Here is a 24,619-nt window from a genome sequence, read left to right on the forward strand (position 1 = left end):
ACTGTACACCCACCCACCAGTCTAACGCCATCATCAAATTCGCTGACGACACCACTGTGGTCGGACTCATCTCAGGAGGGGATGAGTCGGCTTACAGAGATGAGGTCAACAAATTGTCTTCGTGGTGCTCGGTGAACAATCTCACACTGAACACCACGAAAACTAAAGAAATAATCCTGGAATTTCGCAAACACGGCACAGATCTGGCCCCACTCCTCATAAATGGAGTATGTGTAGACGGGGTCCAGTCCTTTAAATTCCTGGGGGTCCACGTCACGGATAAGCTCTCATGGTCTACAAACATCACGGCAGTGGTGAAGAAGGCTCAGAAACGACTCAATTTCCTCAGGGTACTTAGGAAGAACAACTTGGGCACCAAGCTTCAGATAACCTTCTATAGAACCACTGTAGAGAGCATCCTGGCGTACGGCATCAGTGTGGTACGCTGGAAGCACGGCGGCAGACAAAAAGGCCATGCAGAAAGTGATTAACACTGCCCAGAGGATTGTCGGCTGCTCTCTGCCCTCACTGGAAAACATTGCCAGCCCTCGTTACCTCAGCAGAGCCAGAAACATTTGGAACCGTTTGGAAACTCCGTGTTGCGGAAATGAATTCATCATCTCTGGTCATCTCAGATTTTAATTTTACTATGGCGGATCCGGGTGTTTCCATCTCTGACGATTTTCTTACCGTCTCCATAGACATGGTCATTGTTGTTGAGACACAAATTTAAAATTTGTAAAAAGGGTATTCTCCACCTGCCCATGGACTTAGGAAAAACGTCAGACAAGGATCCACAAGTTAATTTGTCAGTCTGAATAATGATTTGTAATGCCCCCACCGTATGGGTTAATTTTATCAAAGGCCTGATGGTTTTTTCGCACGCGTATGTCATCCAAGCTTGCCAATCTTGACCAGTTTCTGCAACAAGGTTTCCCCAATCTCTGTTTTAGGACTGTTATGTACCACACATTCTCTATAAAATCCATATGTATCCTTTGAAATGGATATGTAGCTTTTGTAGCTTGACACAAGGGGGAATTGCCCGTGTTTTGGCCGTATATCTGCATATAGATTCAATCCATTATCTCCCCCTTTTTGAGGCATCAAATTCCCCATGACTCAAAATGGCAGCTCTCCTAGATAAGTCTTTTGTTTTTGTTTAGTCCCCCAGGTTCCCAAATTTCCCATTGCAGAAATAAAAAAAAATTCATTTGGTGAAATTCTTTTCCCTTCTTTTGTTTCTGTCCTACTCTGCCACCGCCGTCCTCGAAAGGCTTATCAGCGATTTCAGAAATCAAATTTCCAAATCCTCTTCCACCTTGATATTAGAAGATTGATATATCTTGGTGGGTAGCCAATTAAAACACAAAAGACAGACACTCAGCCACGCTCGCACTCATAATCAGGGAATTTAGAGTGCTCCCCCAGTCATCCATAATTTTGGTTTGTTGGAGTAAAACTGGAGTACCCAGAGAAAACCTACGAATTCTTGAGGACACCAGGAATACTCCACACTCCGGAAGGTCTGGATCCACCCCACTTTCATTAGTAGATCCTCGAACCGCAAGGTTGATGCCTGAAGGAACTAGGTAATTAATGTATTAGATTCGCGTGCCACATATCTAAAAATAGAAATTTGTTCAATTGCCACCACTCCTTACCCCAGTCAGTCAGCATGTGGACTGCCATGCGAGTGGCTGTGATTAACTATCTATTCGCCAATAATGCAATAACGGAAAAGTTGTGACACATTGAAACACACAAACCCCCCTTAAGTATTTTAACCGTTTGTAAAAACTTTACCTCCATGTTCTGCATTAAGTTACACCCCCTTTCAATGCTATCGAATTTTGCCCATTCTAGACAACCCATCTACTTAAAGCATTGCTCAAAGGTTGATATTTTATAATTTGGAGATGTTATTTTTGAAACATATACACTATTTCATCACTTGTTTCACACCATGAAAGGCCCCACCAGAATTTGTTGTAGATATTCCCGTTTATCTAAGCTTGTTATTGCCAATCGTTATCACTGTAACATTTAGGTGTATTAACCCCATAATTGCAATGCAGTAAGTTTTGGCTAAAGTTCTCTTAATTTGTATGCCCCTAAAGCAAGACAGCAACGTCATTTGGTTGGATCAATTGATCAATGCTAATATCCCAATAGTCATCAATATGACCTATACCAAAGCATATTTCCCCCTTCAGGACAAACAGGGAATTTCTTTTGTGCACTTAAAAACACTCCATATTTCTTCTAGGGAAACTATGCCTATCCTAAATCAATTATCTTATCTACCCCAACCAGGTCCAATTTACCTAATAATTTGGACAAATGCCATGAATTTTCTCATGCCATTTCTTAAGATAAGAGCTATTTCCTATAGATCTCCGTTACCACAATTAAAATCTACAATAATTAAATTAGAGAAATAAACCTTTTACTAGGCATTTCCTAATTACAATTTTCAATGTTTAATAAAGGACCCACAAATTGTAACCAATATGCCATAATATTGTAAATTTTCCAATCCCTTTTTTTCTTCAACCAGCCAATCTCCTATATCAAAGTATTTTGAACAATCCAACCATTCAAAAACAGTATTAATATTCTTTTATCCTCCAAAACTAGCTCTCTTTAATTAAGAGCCCTTTGAACTTCACAAACAAAAAATAAAATAATAATAACAATAAAAGCTCTATTCCCAATTCCAAAGCTTTTACCAAATCAATCTTTGCTAAACAGATTTTCTATCACCTCGAAAGACATTTCTGATTAAATCCAAAGAATAAGTGCGAAGGTAATTGCGGAAACCCTGCTTCTTTTATTATGAAATGTTTAACGGAAGCGCGCTCTTAGCTGCAAACTGTGACCTTCACGCTCGCTGCGAAGCAGCATCCTTATCTTTTGTTTACACATTCCAAAAACGCTCTCTTTTTCTTTTTGCGCACAATGCTTTGCCTCCAGTGCACAATTATAACGCTTTTTAGAGAAGACTAAATTAATTCCTCTCCCGATATCCAACTATATCACAATATTTTGCCAAGACCCCATAATCACAATATGCTGCAAGCATAACTATATCATAGCAAAAACCCATTTCTGCCCTCAAGTTTGCTTCAGCACCCCCAAGGCCAATTATTGTAATGTCTTCAAGGAAGGGGTCCCAAAAAATTTAGTCGCTTGTGCGGTCCGCGCGCATACTGAATGCCTACCACCGCCAAATCAGCCGCCCCGCGGTCCGCATGTTTTTCCGCGTTCAAATCAGCAAAGACAGCCACGCTCCCCCGCAGCCGATGCATTATTTGACCAGTTTAGAGTATGACAAAAACGCAGGTTTGGCAACCCCGCTAAACATTTAATTGGCCGTTTGGTATTTCTTTTCGACTGTTAACCAAAATATTCCCGCTAGCGGACGGGATCAAAACCAGGATAAGCCGCAATAAGCCATTTCATTCCATTAAATTGACAGTACATTTAGGTACTATTAACAAAGTACGTCTAGCAGTTGGAAATAACCATTGTAATTGCCGTTTTACAAGTTTCAGCATCACACAAAAATTCCAATTGAATTCCATTCACAAAAAATGTGATCTCTGGTTTAACCAAATCAAATGCCAGTGTTTCCATTAAATTTAGCTCAACATCCTCATGTTCAAAATCCTCATTCAAATCATTTTGAGCAGGCATGTCTTGTTTTTAGAACAAAACAGCCCATCGCCTAGCTCCTATCAACCAGCCGAGGACCGCTATTTTTACAAAACAGCACGTTTTGCCTTTCCCTGCCTCGTCATCAAAAACAATAATTTGTCTGTGGAACAAGCCGTGCCGCTTCTATCTCCATTCATATATTATACATATATATTACCTCTATGCATTAGTACGTACATTATCCCGTAGTATCAATATCTTATGCACATTAAGCTAGCAAGAGTCGGTGGAGTCCCTCCAAAGCTCCTTTAGCAATAGACTGCGGCACCCTCATTGCAGGAAGGAGCGCTTCCGCATATCCTTCCTCCCATCAGCTGTCAGGCTCTTTAACAAAAAAATGGCTGTGTGTTAAGACCTACCGTATGCATGCATGTACATTTATGTGTATGTATGTATATATGTGCTAAGCAACACGCTTATTTAATTATATATTTACTCATGTATTTATTTCTTGACCTACTTATTACCTATCTATTTATGTCTATAATGCCTTTCCTATTCCTGCATCCTCACCCTCTTGCCACTGGAACAACAAAATTTCCCGAATACGGGATGAATAAAGTTATCCAATCCAATCCAATCCAAAACCATATTTATTTTATCAATAAGTTTAGATGTCTAATTCTAAAAGCGCTCTGATTTTCAACAAATTTCCAATCTTTACACGGCAGACGCATCTTTGGATCGTCGTCAATAGCCGCTTTATTGTTTGAGCCACCCATTTTGGAGTGGATTCGTGTGCAAGCTCGTAGTAACTTTTTTTTCTCCTCCTGTTTCTCTTAGGCTTTAACAACTACGCACACAACCAAAACAACGTCGACCACCACATTTTATAGACCACACTCGTGTCCACCTGCTAGTGACTAGTATCTGCAGGGTTTTAAAAATCGCTAATCCCCAGGACGCGAGCCTTATTTCTCAAAAAAGGCCATCACGTGAGATGCCCTCCGCGCATTTGGAACCCGTCAACAATATGCAGACATTACACGCGGACTCACCAGAAATGCGGATAGATGCCTCCCACAGTTGGATAGTCTTCAACCGTCCAGAATCCAGGCACTGCTGAGAAATAATCCAGCCTGATAAAGGGATTTCTTTCGCCGTGCACGGTCACTCCAGATATTTAACCGCAGCGTCTGGATTCCTTATCGGTGTGTTGACCCCCCGGCTACTCGAAGGACCAAATGTTGGAATAATGATTACTACCATTTAATCATTATTAATAATATTTAATTAAAATTGGAAGACATCTTTCAACATAACTGGTTACAACTTGCAAGGAGAAACACTCGTAACGCCGCTTCGTTCACAAGCATTCTCACGTGCAGTCTATTCTTCATCATATTTAGTCGCGACAAACGGAAAACATTTCATGTAATCTGATTCAAAACAATTGCATATAAGGTGACCGGAGCGGATGGGAAACCAAAACAACGGTGTAAGAACTTGCAGAATAAGCATAATATTTTCATTATAAGGTATACAAAGCAGCCGTATTTTTAAACAATAATGCGATTATCGCCATCTGCCAGAGTCCAGTCCAAACACGGTAAGAGTTTCTTGCCGATCAGCATGAACACGGGGTTTGTTGCCGTCAATAGTCCTGAAAACAATTAACTGGCCTTCGAAAGCAGCTGTGGGGGAAAGCGTCCTCAAGCGTGGTCCCAACATAAATCATGAATTAATTTATAGCCTTATTACTTATTAAAAATGCTTACAAAACATACAGAAACATCCCATAATAAATCCAACATACAAATATATATATATATATATATACATATATATATATATATATATATATATATATATATATATATATATATATATATATATATATATATATATATATATATATATAAATATATATATATATAAATATAAATATATATGTACAGACGCTCCCCTACTTACGAACATTCGAGTTACGAACAACGGTACATACGAACGTGTCTGCAAATTGCGTTTATGTCGAAAAATGTTCGTAAGTTCGATTTTGTATTGCGCGCCTTTTTCCTAGTAGTGCTTCTTTCCGCCGCTAATACCGACGCCTGGCGCTGTGAGAGCTCAGCTCACCCAGCATCTACCTTCCTCTGCCCAGTTCGTTGCAGTGCGGAAGTGCGTGAACATATCTCCAGTGCGCAAATAACCTTTTTCATTTTTATCATTAAATATCTCGTGCATCCATTATTCAATATGGTTGGTGAAAAGCGAAAGGCTTCTATTGAGGGAGGTGCAAGGAAGAGGCAAGCCATTTCATTTGAAATGCGTGGCAATAATAACGAAGCTTGATGCGCGTGAGAAAGTGGTGAGCGTTGCACGGGAATACAACTTGAGTCGTTCGACCGTCAGTACCATTTATAAACAAAGATCGAGCAGCAGGACCCAAATATTGAAAGTTGCACAAAGTTTGCAAATCAATTGAATGATGCCATACAGTGCTACCGCATCATTTATGATGAAAAAAAGAAAACTGCAATCGTCATTAGATAGCTTCTTTCGGCCAGTTTCTAGTAAATCTCTCTCGCTCTCTAATGTATGTATACAGTACTGTATGTATTCTCTCCATGTTATTAAATATTTTTTCAGTACAAACCAATGCGTATTACTTATACAAGCCTTAAACATACAAATGCATTTATATAAACCTTCAATATACTTATATAGGCCTAAAACATAAATTATAATACAAAATATAGCACTGAGCAACTTACGAACAAATTCAACTTATGAACAATCGCTCGGAACCTAACTCGTTCGTAAGTAGGGGAGCGTCTGTACATACATACACATAGATGTACATGTATACATACGGTAGGTCTTAACACTCAGCCATTTGTTTTGTTAAAGACCGTGACAGCTGATGGGAGGAAGGAGCTGCGGTGCAGCAGTCTATTGCTGGAAGAGCTTCGGAGGGACTCCACAGACTCATGCAGGGGGTGGGAGGTGCTGTCCATGATGGACATCATCCTGGTCAGCATCCTCCGCTCTCCCACTTCCTCCACAGATTCCAAAGGACAGCCCAGAATAGAGCTGGCCCTCCTGACCAGCTTATTCAGCCTGTTCCCGTCCCTCTCCGTCCTCCCGCATCCCCAACAGACCGCTGCATAAAACACTGTAGATCCGACCACAGTGTCGTAAAAGGTCCTCAGCAGTGTTCTGCACACTCCAAAGGACCATAGTGTCCTCAGTAGGTAGGAGCGGCTCTGGCCCCTTTTATACAGGGCATCTATGTTTGTGGACCAGTCTATTTTGTTGTTGAGGTGAACACCCAGGTACTCAAAATTCTCCACGATTTCAATATCCGTACCCGGGATGTTCACAAGAGTGGTCTGTTGAGGATTCCTCCGAAAGTCGATGACCATTTCTTTTGTCTTACTGGTGTTGATGTAGAGGTGGTTTTGCCTACACCATTCAACAAAGGCTGTGATGACTCCCCTGTACTCTAGGTTGTTCCTGTCCATCACTCGTTCAACAATAGCGTAGTCGTCAGAGAACTTCTGCAGGTGGCAGGTGTCTGTATTATGTTTCAAGTCTGATGTGTAGAGGGAGAGGAGGAGTGGGGAGAGTACTGTGCCTTGTGGGGCCCCCGTGCTCCAAGCTACCACATCAGACGTACAGCCGGCATGCGCCAATGAATTGCCGTAGCTCCCCTTTTATGCCATGTCATCGCTCTGAGGCTGTGGCTTCACTCAGCAACGGGGAGACGACGTGCCCGTGCCGTCCTCGGCTTGCTGTGGCTTAGATTACACTGGACACTTGGCACGCATTTTTAGTAGCGATGTAAAATCGAAAGAAAAGCTGGAATTGACTTGAAGTTAGTCTTTCTCCGCGAGGTAATGTAGGCAATGTTAAACGCAACCCGCTGGAAACAAGAAAAGGCTTGGCAGCGTGTTTTGCAGCTATTTATAGTTTTCGGCGCGCCCATTCTTCCTCTGTGGTATTCACTTCTTCTTTGCTTAGAGCCAACCATTTCAGAGCCAAAGAAGCGGTGCCCTGACTTCCACCATTTTTCATCTGAATTCTCTTTGCGAGTTTCAGCGTAGATTTAGACATTTTTATGAGCTTTTTTAATAACTCAGAAAAAAATCCACGATGTAGTGAAGCCGCGATGTGAAGAACGATCACAGTACACGACAAGGTAGAGCTCCCAACCTCCGTCGACTCCATTTCAGGAGTACCCTTGTCTCATTTCCGGAGTTTATCCGGAGTGAATGCGATTCACGCAAAATCAATATGCGCTGAAGTCACACTAGATAAATCATTCGTCAGAACTCGGATGATTCACAATTCTTCCAGTTTACAGTGCAGTTGAACCAAGATGACGGAAGCCGTAGCGATGGTTTGAATTTCGAAGCATTTAAATTGGAAATTTGGTACTTTTCTGAAAGGGTTGCTTAAACAAAAAAAAATGTATGTGACAATTGTTGGGGATTTTCGGAGTTTAGGGAGGTTGTCCGGTGTCCCGGAGTTTGCCTTGCATTTCCAGGTAAACTCATAAAATTCCAGAGTAGTTGGCAGCTCTCCCACAAGGGAACTGTGCAGTGTCCTTACGTCAATGAAGCCTGCTGTATCATTAGAGTCAGCAGGTGTTGTAACACATTCGCTTAGCACAGTTATGTTGACGAACCAACCAATCAATGCACTTGGCATGGGTCATATTTTAGCTTGATACATTTAAATGGATATTATTGTTGTTTTATCTTTTTTTAAATACCAATTTGATGACCTCATCGTGTTAAATATGCAGTATCTCACAAAAGTGAGTACACCACTCTAAGTTTTGCAATATTTTCATTATATCTTTTAATGGGAAAAGACTGAACAATTGAGAATGATTGGCTTGGATTGGATAACTTTATTCATCCTGTGTTCTGGAAATTTCATTGTGACAGTAGCAAGAAGGTGAGAATGCAGATACAGGAAAGGCAAAGTTACACACAGTTACAAGTTAGACAATACAATATAATACAATGTTGGCTGCCTTGTGATACAATGTGAAGTAGTTTGATAATAGTAAAATAGTGTATTTTCTCACATTTAAGCCGTATTTGTCGCAAAAAAATTATGACCGTGTGAAATATGAAATGTATTCTTTTGTACTCTTATATATTTTAGTCACTAGAATAGAATTTTACTGACACCTATGGGTTAAAGCGTGCGCGACACCTATTTTTGTATCACCGCCTACTTTTGTGTCACGTGAACTTGTCAATAAAACACTCCGACGCGGAAGTAAGGGCGGGATTTAGCACGAGAGAAGGGATGGGAGGAGCACGCAGGCTCTGCCTCCAAATACCCCAAATCCCACCCCCCTCCGTGCCCCCTCCCCCGAGAAGACAATGGAGCGACCGCGTGCGTCCATTGTTTCTGGACGTGCTTTTTCCACCTCTTTCCTGCAGAGAGGAGTTAAAACTCATCTGTCTGGGATGCTTCCTTTGTTCGATTTATTGAATGTCAGAATGGTTCTGACAGTCTGAATCCAGGGTATGGCTTATATGCGCATAAATTAGACTTGACATGCACAAAACTGCAATGTGATAACGACAAAACGCCACAACGCAAGACAATGCTGCCGATACGTAATTTATTTCAAAATAGACAAAAGATAAAATGCTAAACTATGTTGACGTCTATGAATGAAATTCAAGAAAAAAAACGTATCTTGCATAAAACGGGAAACAACTCACTCAATTATGCCTGCCATGGCTCGCTCAGGGACTTGCACTAGGCTGGGAAGACAGATTATGCAATAGGTAAAACGCTTGGTGTGAAGAAATCAACGGTGGCAGCAATTATTAGAAAATGGAAGACATCCAAGACCCCCCATAACCTCCCTAGATCTGGGGCTCCATGTAAGATCTCACCCCGTGGCGTCAAAATGATAACACGAATGGTGAGCAAAAATCCCAGAACCACACGGGTGGACCTAGTGAATGACCTACAGAGAGCTGGGATCACAGTAACAAAGGCTACTATCAGTAACACAATGCGCCAGCGCCACCAGGGACTCAAATACTGCACTGCCAGACGTGTCCCCTGCTGAAGCCAGTACGCATCCAGGCCCGTCTGCGGTTCGCTAGAGAGCATTTGGATGATCTAGAAGAGGACTGGGAGAATGTGTTATGGTCAGATGAAACCAAAATAGAACTTTTTGGTAGAAACACAGGTTCTCGTGTTTGGAGAAGAAAGAAAACTGAATTGCATCCGAAGAACACCATACCCACTGTGAAGCATGGGGGTGGAAACATCATGCTTTGGGGCTGTTTTTCTACAAAGTGACCAGGACGACTGATCTGCGTAAAGGAAAGAATGAATGGGGCCATGTATCAAGACCTTTTGAGTGAAAATCTTCCTTCCTTCAGCAAGGACATTGAAGATGAGATGTGGCTGGGTCTTTCAGCATGACAATGATCCCAAACACACAGCCAGGGCAACAACGGAGTGGCTTCGTAAGAAGCATTTCAAGGTCCTGGAGTGGCCTAGCCAGTCTCCAGATCTCAACCCCATAGAAAATCCGTGGAGGGAGTTCAAAGTCCGTGTTGCCCAAAGACAGCCCCAAAACATCACTGCTTTAGAGGAGATCCGCATGTAGGAATGAGCCTAAATACCAACAACAGTGTGTGAAAAGCTTGTGAAGAGTTACAGAAAACGTTTGGCCTCCGTTATTGCCAACAAAAGGTACATAAAGTATTGAGATGAACTTTTGGTATTGACCAAATACTTATTTTCCACCATGATTTGCAAATGAATTCTTTAAAAATCAAACAATGTGATTTTCTGTTTTTCCCCCCACATTCTGTCTCATGGTTGAGGTTTACCCATGTTCACAATTACAGGCCTCTCATCTTTTCAAGTATGCACATCTGGTGGTTGACTAAATACTTATTTGGCCCACTGGTTGTCAAAGTATTACTGTGTTATTGTTATTATAACAACTTTTGTCATTTAAAGTAGGAGGGCGAGATTGAAAACGTTAATATCTTTTACTCTGACGGACCGGCTTTGGGTAGCTTGCGGACTGCTGGTTGGGACCACTGCTATATGGTATCCTTGCTGACCTGTTGTGAAAGGCAGACTACGCCCTAAATTTGTTACTGGTTAGTCATAGGGCACACATAGACAGAAAACCATTCACACTCACAAAAACACCGCCACTGAGTGGGACACAATCCCACACTACCCCCTCCGAACTGAGGCGAATGAACTACTACACCATCACATCACTTGACCTAATCTCTATTTTATAGAAAATATTTTGCAAAGCTGCAATAGTAGCTCATTAAATAAAAAAAGCATGGGGACAACACTTGGGCAGACACACTAAAAACATAATTAAAATCACCAACAATTTTTTTGGGGAAAGAGGGTGTTCTCCAGAAACAATATTATTTTTTTTGTTATTTCCTTTCAAGTTTAAAAATACACATTCACCAAATTAAAATCCTTTAATACACACTCTAATAGAAGGAAAAACAGTTCCTGTTATTTTTTCCAATCCACCCTAAATTTTACTCCTCAGAAATTCCACGACCTCAACCAGTCTTCATCCCCTCAAACCAAGTGGTTCCTCTGGCCGTCAAAGATTCCCGACCCCGGTAATTTTTTTTTTTAAATATATAATTAAAACAAACCAGCTCAACTGACTTTTTTCCTCATCGCTGTTTTTTCTACAGGTATGACTGGTTTCAAACTGCAGAAACAGTTCATCTGGTTATTTATGCTGAAAGGAAGGTAACTGCTGATCCTCTCTTTCAAAGGCCAATAGAAAATTAAAATGATAAACAATCAAAAGCAGAAAATGTATCCATTACTAGAGCCACACAATGAATTTTCTGTATATTTTGAAACCTTGAGATTTGTTCTATTGCTCATTATAAATGTGATGTTTTGCACTTGTATTTGGCAAATAGTAAACCAGTGTACAGTATTCTTTTTATGTACACAATAACTTTACCTTTTATCTTTGTTATGATTGTATAATCATAATATGAATGAATATGTCACGACTTTGCTGACATTATATATAAACTGCAGCGTTCATGGCCTTTAGATGACATTAATAGCACTATGTTCAGCACTTATTTTCAAATGGCAAGATAAACCACAGTAAAATTGTAGCCAAACAACTGACAACACAATTTGTACAGTGGGGCATATAAGTATTTAGTCAACCACCAGTTGAGCAAGTTATCCTACTTGAAAAGATTAGAGAGGCCTTTAATTGTCAACATGGGTAAACCTCAAACATGAGAGACAGCATGTGGAAAACCCCCCATAAAATGACCTTGTTTTATTTTTAAAGAATTTATTTGCAAATCATAGTGGAGGATAAGTATTTGGTCAATACCAAAAGTTCATCTCAATACTTTGTTATGTACCTTTTGTTGGCAATAACGGGGGCCAAACATTTTCTTTAACTCTTCACAAGCTTTTCACACACTTGCTTTTAATTTGGCCCATTCCTCCATGCGGATCTCCTCTAGAGCAGTGATGTTTTGGGGCTGTCGTTGGGCAACGCAGACTTTCAACTCCCTCCACAGATTTTCTATGGGGTTGAGATCTGGAGACTGGCTAGGCCACTCCAGGACCTTGAAATGCTTCTTACAAAGCCACTCCTTTATTGCCCTGGCTGTGTGTTTGGGATCATAGTCATGCTGAAAGACCCAGCCACGTCTCATCCTCATTGTCCTTGCTGATAGGAGATTTTCAATCAAAATCTCTCGATACATGGCCACATTCATTCTTTCCTTTACACAGATCAGTCGTCCTGGTCCCTTTGCAGAAAACCAGCCCTAAAGCATGATGTTTCCACCCCCATGCTTCACAGTGGGTATGGTGTTCTTTGGATGCAATTCAGTATTCTTTCTCCTCCAAACACGAGAACCTTTTTTTCCACCAAAAAGTACTATCTTGGTTTCATCTGACTATAACACATTCTCCCAGTCTTCTTCTGCATCATCCAAATGCTCTCTAGCAAACCGCAGACGGGCCTGGATGTGTACTGGCTTCAGCAGGAGGACACGTCTGGCAGTGTAGGATTTTAGTCCCTGGCGGCGCATTGTGCTACTGATAGTAGCCTTTGTTACTGTGGTCCCAGCTCTCTGTAGGTCATTCACAAGGTCCCCCCGTGTTGTTCTGGAATTTTTGCTCACCGTTGTTATCATTTTGACGCCACGGGGTGAGATCTTGCATTGAGCCCCAGATGGAGGGAGATTATCAGTGGTCTTGTATGTATTCCGTTTTCTAATAATTGCTCCCACAGTTGAATTCTTCACACCAAGCGTTTTACCTATTGCGGATTAAGTCTTCCCAGCCTGGTGCAGGTCTACAATTTTGTCTCTGGTCTCCTTTGACAGCTCTTTGGTTTGTGCCATAGTGGAGTTTGGTGTGTGCGAGACTGAGGTTGTGGACAGGTGTCTTTCATACCGATAAGGAGTTAAAACAGATGCTATTATTACAGATAATGAGTTGAGACTTCATTAGACCTCGTTAGAAGAAGTTAGACATCTTTGACAGCCAGTAATATTGCTTGTTTGTAGGTAACCAAATACTTATTTTTCACTCTAATTTGGAAATACATTCTTTAAAAATCAAACAGTGATTTTCAGTTTTTTTTCCACATACTGTCTCTCATGGTTGAGGTTTACCCATGTTGACAAATACAGGCCTCTCTAATCTTTTCAAGTAGGAGAACGTACACAATTGGTGGTTGACTAAATACTTATTGGCCCCACTGTATATTCCCTGCTTGTTAAGGGCCAACAGATATTAATACACTGGGTCTCATTCTCATGAGAAGAGGATGCACGTTAATTAGGGTCCTCGACACTATAATCATTAGTTAGAGGTGTATTCACACCAGGCCCATTTTGATCCAGACCAAACGAACAAGTTTTTGGTGTCCATTTTCTCACTGGTGTAAATACAAACAAGCGAACACTGGTGCTGATGAAGCAGGCAGTCTGAGACAACGCCACAGAGATGGTCTCGGCCTTCTTCTGAGCTTTATGATTTCCAGGACCAAGCTCGTATGTTGATTTACTCGTAACTCAAATGAACGTTTCCCATAGAAATGAACTAAAAACAAATCAATTCAGTCCGACCTTTGTCAACCACGGCATTGGTGAAGAAGGCCCAGAAGCGACTCCATTTAATAAGTACTCAGGAGGAACAGGTCTGGTAACCTTCTATAGAGCCACTGTTCCAGAGCATCCTAGCATACTGCATTACAGTGTGGTACGTTGGAAGCACGGCAGCAGACAGAAAAGCCATGCATTAGCACGACACACAATCCCTTAAAAAAAGAACTGTGCAATAACAATGTGCAATATCTTGGATTGTGCAATATTTTAGAATTACCTTGCCCGGACGTGACTTTTTAAATTACTTATTTATGTTTTTTATTGGGAAACACGCACTTTGTGGAGTAGCACCACTAATTTCGTTATACGCAGCTGTTCTATAAGGACAATAAAGGCTTTTGACTTGACTCTGGAAAAAAAAAAAAAAAAAACAGGATATTGATTGGAATTTTTTTTTTATTTGTTCTAATTTGCCATCTATTAACAAAGTAACAAATAACTAGTGGTTTAATAGTACTAAAATTAGACGGATTTCGCGGAGGGGAGCGAGAGAGGGACAGAGACAGGTGGGAGAGACTTTTTGCACGACAACGCGCTTGTAACATAACAAACAAATTTAAATGAACTTGGATTACGATGCAGACACACTGAAAAATAAGTTTAATCTAACCTTACACTAAACTTAATTCTAATTTTGTTTTAATTTTTTATACCTTCTCCCCGCCTCCAACCTAACTTTCAGATGCAACCTATTGAGGGTTGTTTGCTTTTGTCTTCCCTTCAAAAGATTCTGAAAATGATCCACACAAATGTCCTCACAATAGGATAACGGAAGTAGTACTCTTCTCGTATTAGCGAACAAGCTCCGCCATTCGCACTCCCTAACGGGAATAAAAAACACCCAAAAAATGCAACGCTCCGCCCAGTGCTCGTAGAGACATTATACGAGGGAGTTGCGACCAGAAAGACAGGGCCCATGATGCTCTTATGAGCAGCCTCGCGTCTGCTGTATGCTCGTATATCAAAATTTGTCTTGTATCTCAAGATAAATATTTGCTCAAAATTTTACTCGTATCTCAAATTGCTCGTATGTCGAGGTATTATTGGCCACAAGGAAATTATGGCTTATGGTAAATGTTGTTTGGTTCACAGTACTTTGGATCACATCAGTCAGGGTATATGTAATTCCTAAATGAGTAAGTACATCTCTATAAAGCTCGGCTCGAAAATAGTGCATTCTCGGCAGCCCTGGGAGAAGTATGAGCAGGACTGTACGACAGAAAGTCCCCTTTCCAGGGACATTTTCCAGGACCATACCAGAGCCATTTCAGCAATGAGTTCTTGATTCGTATACCAAAAGCAATGGGGTCGCCGGTGCACAGACGATGTCCACAACAGCTAAAGACATTGGCGGGAACGCAACACGATTGCAAAAGAAACAAGACCGAAGCATTCTTGCCTTCATTTATGATTATTATCGCAATCTTTCTCCTTTCAAGTGTGAGGGCGAGATTGAAACGGCTTTAATCATTTTCGCGAAAAACTAGTGCAAAGATCACTTATCTAGCGTCCCAAATGTCAGAGAGCCTCATGGAAATGACCGTCATACACATTGAATGCACACACAACATGAAGATGGACTGGTGAACCCAAAAGTTGAACGCCATGTCCAGCAACAGCGGGGCAGCTTCTTGTACTTGGGTGCGGGTAAACTACGTGGACTCAGCCGTGGGCACACTCCCGGCCAGCTGCGCCCTGGAGGTGCCATTTGTGGAACCGCAACTGTGAGGCCATGGCCTGCCTCGTCCAAAGCAGCTTGGCACTGTTGGAGCTCAGCGGCTCGGCCAACCTGTGCTCGACTGAGAAAACCTTCGACTTGGATGCGACTTGGAGAGCAGCACTAGCCGCATTGTAGAAGCTCATATTGGGCCACGAGCACTGTTCCCTCTAAGCTGCGCGCGTGCGCAATTGCGCACTACTCTCGTCTTCTCTGCGCAGCAGCAATCCTATGGCGCGCAGCAAAAAAAAAACGTTATTTTTTTTTTTTTTTTTTTTTTTTTTTTTTTTTTTTTTTTTTTTTTTTTTTTTTTACCCCTTTCTTCATGATGGCGCCGTTTAAGCGGCAGCCAGTGGCAGTAGCTCTGTCCACTTATGTTTTTCGTGTTTTACAGCATGTTTTACATGAAAAATTAGAGGGAACATTGACATGCACCTGCTTGTGGCAGGTGTGATACTGGTGTGCCCATAGCGAGCAATGATGATGTCGTGACCGGATGATTCGCCTAAAGACGTTTCGCCGACGGACGTTTGACAGACGGACAGGTCTCCGAATGAACGTTTGTTCAAACAGCGTTTAATGATTAAATACAAATACTAGTATTTGTATTTAATCATTAAACGCTGTTTTCAGCTGGATTTGACCAAATTTGAGAGCATTTTGAGCCGTTTGGCGAATGGACGTATATGGACATTTTTTTGCCTCCATCGCGACATCATCGCGACATTTTACCGAGGAATTCACTTCCCTGGGCTCGGTTCTAATGTCCAAAGAGCTCCAATATTTGTATTTAATCATTAAACGCTGTTTTCGGCTGGATTTGACCGAATTTGAGAGCATTTTGAGCCGTTTGGCGAATGGACGTATATATACGTTTTTTTGCCTCCATCGCGATATCATCACGACATTTTACCGAGGAATTCACTTCCCTGGGCTCGGTTCTAATGTCCAAAGAGCTCCAGTATTTGTATTTAATCATTAAATGCTGTTTTAGGATGGATTTTACCCGATTGCTGTCATTTTACGGCTCGGTTCTGCTACATCTGCCCGCCCAAGTGTGCTTATTCCCGGGCTGCCATTGATGGTAGACTAACATTGATTTTTACTATAATTTGGACAACACCGGCGGCGGGCCGGATTAAAAATCCTAACGGGCCGTATATGGCCCGCGGGCCGAGGTTGAAAAACTTGTACACACACGATCCGGGGGCGGGGCGAGCGCGCGAATCCCGTTTCGGCGAAACCTCCGTTCGGCCGAATGAACGTTCGGCGGAACGTCCATTCGGCGACCTGCCCGTCTGTCAAACGTCCGTCGGCGAAACGTCTTTAGGCGAATCATCCGAGTACCGATGATGTCGCTCACACTGGTACTCAGTGCGCTCAGGGAGGTTGACTTTCTGCTCAGACCAACGAAAAATTAGAGGGAACATTGGCCACGAGCCATGTTTGTTTTATGAAGGGTCCATGAGACTTTATGCATAGGTTCAGCAGTGTTAACAGTTTGGGTGGAGACTGCCAAATTGGGTGGGTTTCTGTAGTGTCATTGGTTTGGTGTCTTTGTGATCGGACAACGCTAAGGTACAGCACGCCATTGGCTCTTGATCTCCATACTTGAGCGGTGATAGTGCTTCGTGTGTGTTTGTGAGGCTTAAAACATTAAATTTATTTCTCTGGCGGACCGGTGTTTGTGGACCCCTGTCTACGCCACTAACTTCACATGTAAATGAGGATTAATAGTCTACAATAGTGGTACCCAACCTCTTTGATACTGTGGAGTGATGACACACTTCCAAGACAAAAGCGCTGAGGGTGATTGGATTGCATGACAACGGCTAAAGACGACATGATGGCAAAAGAAACAAGGCCCAACCACAAATGCATGTTGTATCAATGTTGCACAAGAAATACACAACTGTTACCAATTCAAGTAGGATGGAGAGATTGGTAAGACTCTGCTTCCATAGACGGTTGCCATTCAAATCTTCTGTTCAATGAGATCCCAGTCTCCATACACCTGTTGGACAGTCACACACTTTTTTGGAGTTTAAGTACAGTATTTTCTGCACTATAAGGCGCACTGCATTATAAAGCGCACCTTCAATGAATGACACATTTCAATTTTTTCCATGTATAAGGCGCACCGCATTATACGGGTCTACAGTAGAGGCTCGGGTTATGTTATGCATCCACTAGATGGCACTGCACTAAATGGAATGTCAACAAAACAGTCAATTCGGTCAGTCACACTTTATTATTAGATTACAATCAGCTTTCTGACAACTCCATTCACTCCCAAAATGAATAAACAACTGTTTTATTATTTTCTCCGAGGTTAAGTATTAGTTTTTTCGTGACATGGTTTATCTTTTAACAACAGCAAGGTATAACATGTAAGTGCAACATTTATATCACATAGTGGAGGGGAAAGACACACTTGGATTTTCACTTGCAAGGAGGACAGACGTTAAGGACCGCTAGCAATTCCCCAACGGCGTTCTACCCTAAGTTCTCTTTTGTCCATTTTTATTGCATTCGGAGGCCCTGATTACATGGACGTCCCAAATCATACGTGAGAGGTGCATTACACAATTGTGACCTCAGAGTTTTCAAAATGACATCCACAATCTAATCACTACAGTCAAAACAGAAGGCACAAGCACTCCAAGACGCCTCAGCACATTGTGTTTGGAATAAGAATAGCCAAAACGCCCTTCATTAGTGGCAAAAAATGAAATGATGGTGACTTTTTGTCTATGGCAAGAATGCGTTCAAATTCAGGCAAAGCTTATTAAACTAAATGTAACAAATACAAACGATAAATAATAATCATGTGCATAAATCCTACATTAATGATCTTCACACAGTAACTACAGTCCCTTGTATGAGGTTTAAGATGTTAGTATTATGGTCTAGACCACTGACTGGTAATATAATTGAAAAAAAGGTTTTCTTGAGGACTCTTGTGCACACCCACATTTTACTCTGAGCAGTCGCCCACATTGCCCATAGCTAGACCTAGGCCTGTATTTTTTCGACATCTCTGGTAACAATTAAGATTGGATTGGATAACTATTCATCCCGTATTCGGGAAATTTCATTGTCACAGTAGCAAGAGGGTGAGAATGCAGATAAAGGAAAGGCAAAGTTACACACAGTTACAAGTTAGACAATACAGTCGCAAAGGCCGCAGAACAACAAATAAAAAAGCACGAAGTACAAAGCAAAGCAAAGTATATGGGATTATTAAGAATCATTAAATTAAATCATTAAGACAGAAAAGCAGCAAAAACACAAAACAAGCAAGAGCGGACAGAGCTACCGCTACCGGCTGCCACTTGAGCGGCGCCATCTTGGTTGCAGTAGCAAAAACGGATACAGACTCAAGAAAAAGACATTGTAGAGTTGGATAAAACTGGAACCACACACAGGAAGTCTTCCACAAGATGGGGAACTTCTGCAGACTGTGACCGAGGTTGAAAATATGCAGAGTCACTCTTCCAAGCTTATCCTCGGTAGTCTGGAGCTGAAGAATCAACAGTAGCACTCCTCGACTCCGTTTCCGGCCTAGTAAGCGCCGACAGCTCTTTCATCTTATCGGGGAGGGATCTCACTTTCCCTATAATAATAGATGGAATGGTTGGTCTGAAGCGTCGCTTCTTCTCCCGGCACTTTTGTCCAGCTCCGGATTTCCAGCGGCATTGAGGCGTTGCTCCTTCTGCTGCGTATTGTTCACAGCTAGTCCCATGTGTATGACAGTGTAGGCATGGCTGAATGCAGTGGCGGGCCGTGCATTTCACACCTGGGCCTTCAATAGTGCTACGTGTGAATCAATCCAACCATCAATAAGTATTTTATGTCTATAAAACCTTTAATGCAGCTACAGCTGCGACACATATAAAAAGAATCAATAATAACCTCAAATATTTAAATATTATTTCAGAAAATAGACAGTTTACTCAACAAAAAATCTTTTTATTTATACACAAAATCCATCCTCCTTTCTTTCCTCAAGAAGATTTCAATTACTCTGTCGTACAGATTACACGTGCGTTTCAGGTCCATCAAGAAGTTCCTTTCTATGGCCATCAAAGCTAATGCTGAAAGCCTAGTCTGTCCTGTTGTATTTCTGGCATAAGTTTTGATTCTATTTAGGGCTGAAAACGTCCGTTCGACAGAAGCAGTGGACACGGGGATGGTCACTGCCAAACACACTAATGTGTACAGCTGCCCCATGCTCTCACTCAGATTTTTCTGCTAAAGGAAGTCAAGGAGATCAGTGGGAGATTTTCCTGCAAAATCATCCATGGCATACATAACTATCAGTTCTGTTCTTAGCCGAGGCAGATCGAAAAGTGTTCCGTGGCTCTGCGTTAAAGTGGAGAAGGCTGCATGTGGGAAAGTTTCCTGGTATTCCTGAAACATCTGCGAGTCGAGGAGGGAGAGAAACATCAGTCTTTCGTGGTCTTGAAATCTGGTCCACGTCTGGCAAATAATATTGTCCAGAATCCTGTCGTGAAGATGTTGGTAGTGCACGCGAGAATTTTGCGCTTGACCTCTTCGTGCGCTTGGAGCACCCGCAGTGCGTTCGGTGGCCTCGTAGATTTCCTCATATCGGCTCCTCTCGCGTTCAACTGTGCCACAAAACTCCTTTACTCTTGCAAGACAAAACTGTACATCCAGTTTGTGGTTCTGTAGTATTGAAAAAGCACGTCTGAATGCTCAAAAATGCCATTAAATGTGTGAAGCAAAAAACAAAATTCAAAATCATCCAGACGTGCTTTAAATCCATCAGCACACCGCACAGACTCCTCGTCGTACTCGTCATGATGCTCCAGGATGTGATGAAACAGTTCCTTTAGAGCAGCTCTCTTCTCAAATACTGTATTGACCACCCTGGATGCGTACTGCCACCGTGTTGGTGCCACACGGGGCAGACGCCGCTGTCAGATTTCGTCCAGCAGCTTTGTGCGTCGAGGCGATCTCGAAAAAAATGCAGCAAAGCCATTCAGGTGAGCAAAAAATATCTTGCATTCTTTAATCTTTGAGGCCCCCTGAGTCAGTACTAAATTGAGCCGATGGGCATAGCAGTGTATGAATAAAGCTAACGGTGCTCTCTCCTTAACTTTAGCCTGCACCCCATTTAATCCAGAAGACATGACCGCTGTACCGTCATAACACTGTGCCACAACTTTACCCAGACATTCATTTTCCACCAGAAATTGAATGATGAGACCTGCAATGTCATCGGCTCGCTTCCCACTGGTAACATTTTCAAATCTGACGAACCGCTCCTTGACACCTTTGCCCGTGACGTAACGCAGAACCAGTGCGAGCTGCGCTGCGTTACTCGCGTCTGTCGTCTCATCCACCATTACAGAGACAAACTACTTTTTTTATTTTGCTTCTGATCTCTTCATCCATCACTTGAGCAATAGCAGTGATCAGGTCGTTTTGTATTCTGCCCGACGTGCCACTAAATACTTTATTAGTGGACAGGTGGTAATGTAAATCCGGGTTTTTCTCAGCAAAAAGATAAAGAAGTTCCACATAATTTCCTTTGTTTGGGGAGGCATCGCTTTCATTGTGTCCCCGAAATGAAAGTTCCTGCTTGCCCCAAAAAATGACGTAGTCTATCAAACTTTTTAAGATTTCCCTATTTTTCTTTACCTTTTCGTTGTGGCGCTCCGTTTCCCTGCGCACTTGCTCGTTTAATTGTAACTCCACTCGAGTATCTCCAAAAGTTTTGGAGCGGACCGTTGCTTGTAACTGTCCGGCAGAGCTTTGGTGTCTCGTTGCTGCTTTGGTTAAACAAGACAAATTTGCAAATCCAGTGTTGCTCCAAACACCATGTCGATCGGTGGCAAATAACAAGCACTCCCAACAATATCATTTGGTGTGTTCATCGGAGCCCGTGAGCCAAGGATAGCGCTCGTAGTTAGCGCACTAAAATGTCCGAACACACCCTTTTCCCGGCTGTAACAGGCTTGCTAGCTTCGGAGTTGACCGCCCTTTCTTAATGATGTCCGTTTTTTCTGTAAAAGTCTGTGTGGAAAATGGCTTTGCCAGCAAATTTGCAACCGAATCCATTTGCTTTCCTGCGTTGGCCATTGTGCGTGGAGTTTGCTAGTCTGGCTGCCTCATTCTAGCTTTTGGCCCGTCTACTCTAGCAACCCAATAATAGAGGGTGAAAGCAATGACATGTCCCAGCCAGCAAAATGCCCACGCCTATGAAAAATCATTGTGGGGTTGCCAATTCGAAATCTGATTGGTTAAAAGCAACAGTCTAGTTTAATGCAGCAGACCCCGCAGAACTGATTTTGAAGGCTTTGAGGCAGATCTGATCTGGCAACAAATAATGGCTTAAATGTGATTGTTTAAATGCTTCAATATGAAAACACATCTGGAAACAGTGCAACCAGGGGGGAAAGCAATGAAAGGAAGCTAACAGACCATTTGGAATAATAAGTGTTGATGGACAAAATATAATATGATTCAGATATTTCTTAGGCCAGCAAAGAAGGCCTTGAAGGCCCTGACGGCCCACCACTGGCTGAATGGTTCCAAAAAAGAAGTAGCAGAAAGATGACAGGCTAACAGAACAAAGAAAGTTGTTAAAACATTAAAGTAAAAAGTACAAAGTAAAGTAAAAAGGAATGTATTATGAAATATTAAAATGTAATAAAACAGATATAAAGGCTGTAAAACACGAAATAACAAATAAGAGTGGACAGAGCTACTATCACCGGCTGCCGCGTGACTGCGCTACTACAGTAGATGGAGAAATTGTATTGAAACTTCCACACAAAGATTTATTGAGGGGCTATGGGACATTCCCTGAATCAGTAAACTAATTGAAGAGCGTTCGGAATTGAAGTCTAAATTATTACATTATTTATCCACACAAAAAGAGAACATATTTTAATCAAGCCAGCCAAATTTGAATGGTTAAAATCTCGCTGAGTCCAAAGTATATGTAACAGGGCTTTAAAATGAAGAAAATAAGGTTGTCTCATCATGTTTAAGAGTACCTGGACATTTCTTCGACGGACACTTCGTCGCCGGACGCTTCGTCCCCGGACGGTTCGTCGAACGGACGGTTCGTCGAACGGACGGTTCGTCGAACGGACGCTTCGTCGCCGGACACTTCGTCGACCGGACACTTCGTCGACGGAGAATTTGTCGCCGGACACTTTGTCACCAGACAGTTCGCCTAACCTTAACCACTAACCTTAACCACTATTAAAGAAGACAAAGGCAATTCGCTCGACAACACAAACACATTAACATTTCGGCGTGTGCGTACTAAATGAGCTCGTCTCTAAACACACTACGCACGAAACGGTTCCTCGGGGTGCACTGAGTGACTCCACTAAATTACTATTAACTGTTTGGTTTTTAATCGCGAATTGATGTGGCTACGATTCTGACTGGATGCTGATATTTGTTATGAAGTATGCCATAAATACTGCATCTCTGACTTTGATATAGACGCACACGTTTGATTTTAAATCAAGCAATCTATTGTCCTTTCTAAGAACAAATTCTATTGACTCTATGAATAGGAGCGAATGGGCCTGTTCTGAAAATGGCCGACAAGCGACGACATCTAGCTCCGTTGCCTTACAACGCGCATCGGAAATCTAGTCTGTATACACAATACAGATGGGAATACCAAGCAAAGAAAGGAAGACGACGAAAAATATGTGAATTTCCTTTGTCTTCTTTTTAATAAAATTTGTAATAAAATAATTTTATTTATTGCCTTTTATTTTACAAATGGAGCGCTCAACGTAGGAACCGTTTCGTGCATTGTGTGTTTAGAGACGAGCCCATTTAGTACGTACACGCCCAAATGTTAATGTGTTTGTGTTGTCGAGCGAGTTTTTGCTGTTTTATTTTCTTTAATAAAGTGAATTTCCTTTGTCTTCTTTAAGGTTTGTGGTTAAGGTTAGGCGAACTGTCTGGCGACGAAGTGTCCGGCGACGAATTGTCCGTAGACGAAGTGTCCGGTCGACCAACTGTCCGGCGACGAAGCGTCCGTTCGACAAACCGTCCGGGGATGAAGCGTCCTGCGATGAAGTGTTGTCGACAAAATGTCCGGTCACGTGTTTAAGACTCTGAAGGCGTATCTGCTCACTGCTCAAACAACGCCTAGAGTAGAATTGCCTTGTAAGAGCTATCCAACAATGTGTCATTGCCTCTCAGTGGTACCCTATGACCGCGGATTAAGCACTGATGACGCTCCAGAATCACAGTGAGGTGTATTTTAGGTCTATATCAAGTAGCCTGGGGTGATTTTTGGGCTACCGACCGTATTTTCTCGCATGTTGACCGCCTCCACGTGTAAGCCGCACGATTAAAATTGCCTTAAAATCGTTGAATTTTATGATTTCTCTCGTTTAAGACGCCCCTGATTCATACATTTTACCTCCATATTCATGGTTTTAATAGGGAGTACAAATGTGTTACTTTGAAGGGAAAATCTTAACCAAAATCATTGCAAGTTGTATTTCTGAGATGCTGTCTGAATCGAAAGGATCGTCTGCTGGATTGCACATTCCGAAACGGTGTTGCCTGCACGTGGACGAATTAAAAAAATAAGTGACGTGAGCAGTACAACCAGGAAGTGTGTCCGTAGCGGTGTAGTTTTCCCCAAGTCTCTGGGTGTAATAATAGCAGGGGATACACATTGCGCAGGTATCAACGCTGATATTTTAATGATCGACCGCAAGACCTTCGATAATCCTTAACAACTATTGGGATGTGCTGACTTGGTAAACACTACGGACGCATGTATCAAGGCTAATCGCCTCTGGCCAGTGAGAGCACGTTTAACTACCGGTAAAAGGTAAGATGGCGGCGCCCTGAGTGAGCAATGGCAGTCATAAGTAAGTCAGTTTTTTTCACGTTTTATGCAAGATACGGTTTATTTTTTTCTTGAATTTCATCCATAGACGTCAAAATAAATTTTGTTTAGCGTTTTATCTGTTTAACTTTTCTCTATTTTGAAATAAATGACCGTATCGGCCGCATTGTC

The 24,619-nt window shown here is 42.0% G+C and overlaps 1 protein-coding gene and 1 long non-coding RNA gene across 2 annotated transcripts in view; both read left to right on the plus strand.

Moving 5' to 3' along the window:
* Positions 1 to 11,870, plus strand: part of LOC144073544 (uncharacterized) — a 21,832-nt gene extending 9,962 nt beyond the window's left edge. Inside the window, exons 2-3 of the long non-coding RNA XR_013300093.1 lie at positions 11,243 to 11,318; positions 11,397 to 11,870. This is a non-coding gene — a long non-coding RNA (uncharacterized LOC144073544). The remainder of the gene's footprint in view (positions 1 to 11,242; positions 11,319 to 11,396) is intronic.
* tgfb2 (transforming growth factor, beta 2) overlaps positions 1 to 24,619 on the plus strand; it is a 96,545-nt gene that overhangs the window by 12,791 nt on the left and 59,135 nt on the right. The window lies entirely within an intron of this gene.

The sequence above is a fragment of the Stigmatopora argus genome, chromosome 4, assembly GCF_051989625.1.
Source record: "Stigmatopora argus isolate UIUO_Sarg chromosome 4, RoL_Sarg_1.0, whole genome shotgun sequence".
Taxonomy (NCBI): domain Eukaryota; kingdom Metazoa; phylum Chordata; class Actinopteri; order Syngnathiformes; family Syngnathidae; genus Stigmatopora; species Stigmatopora argus.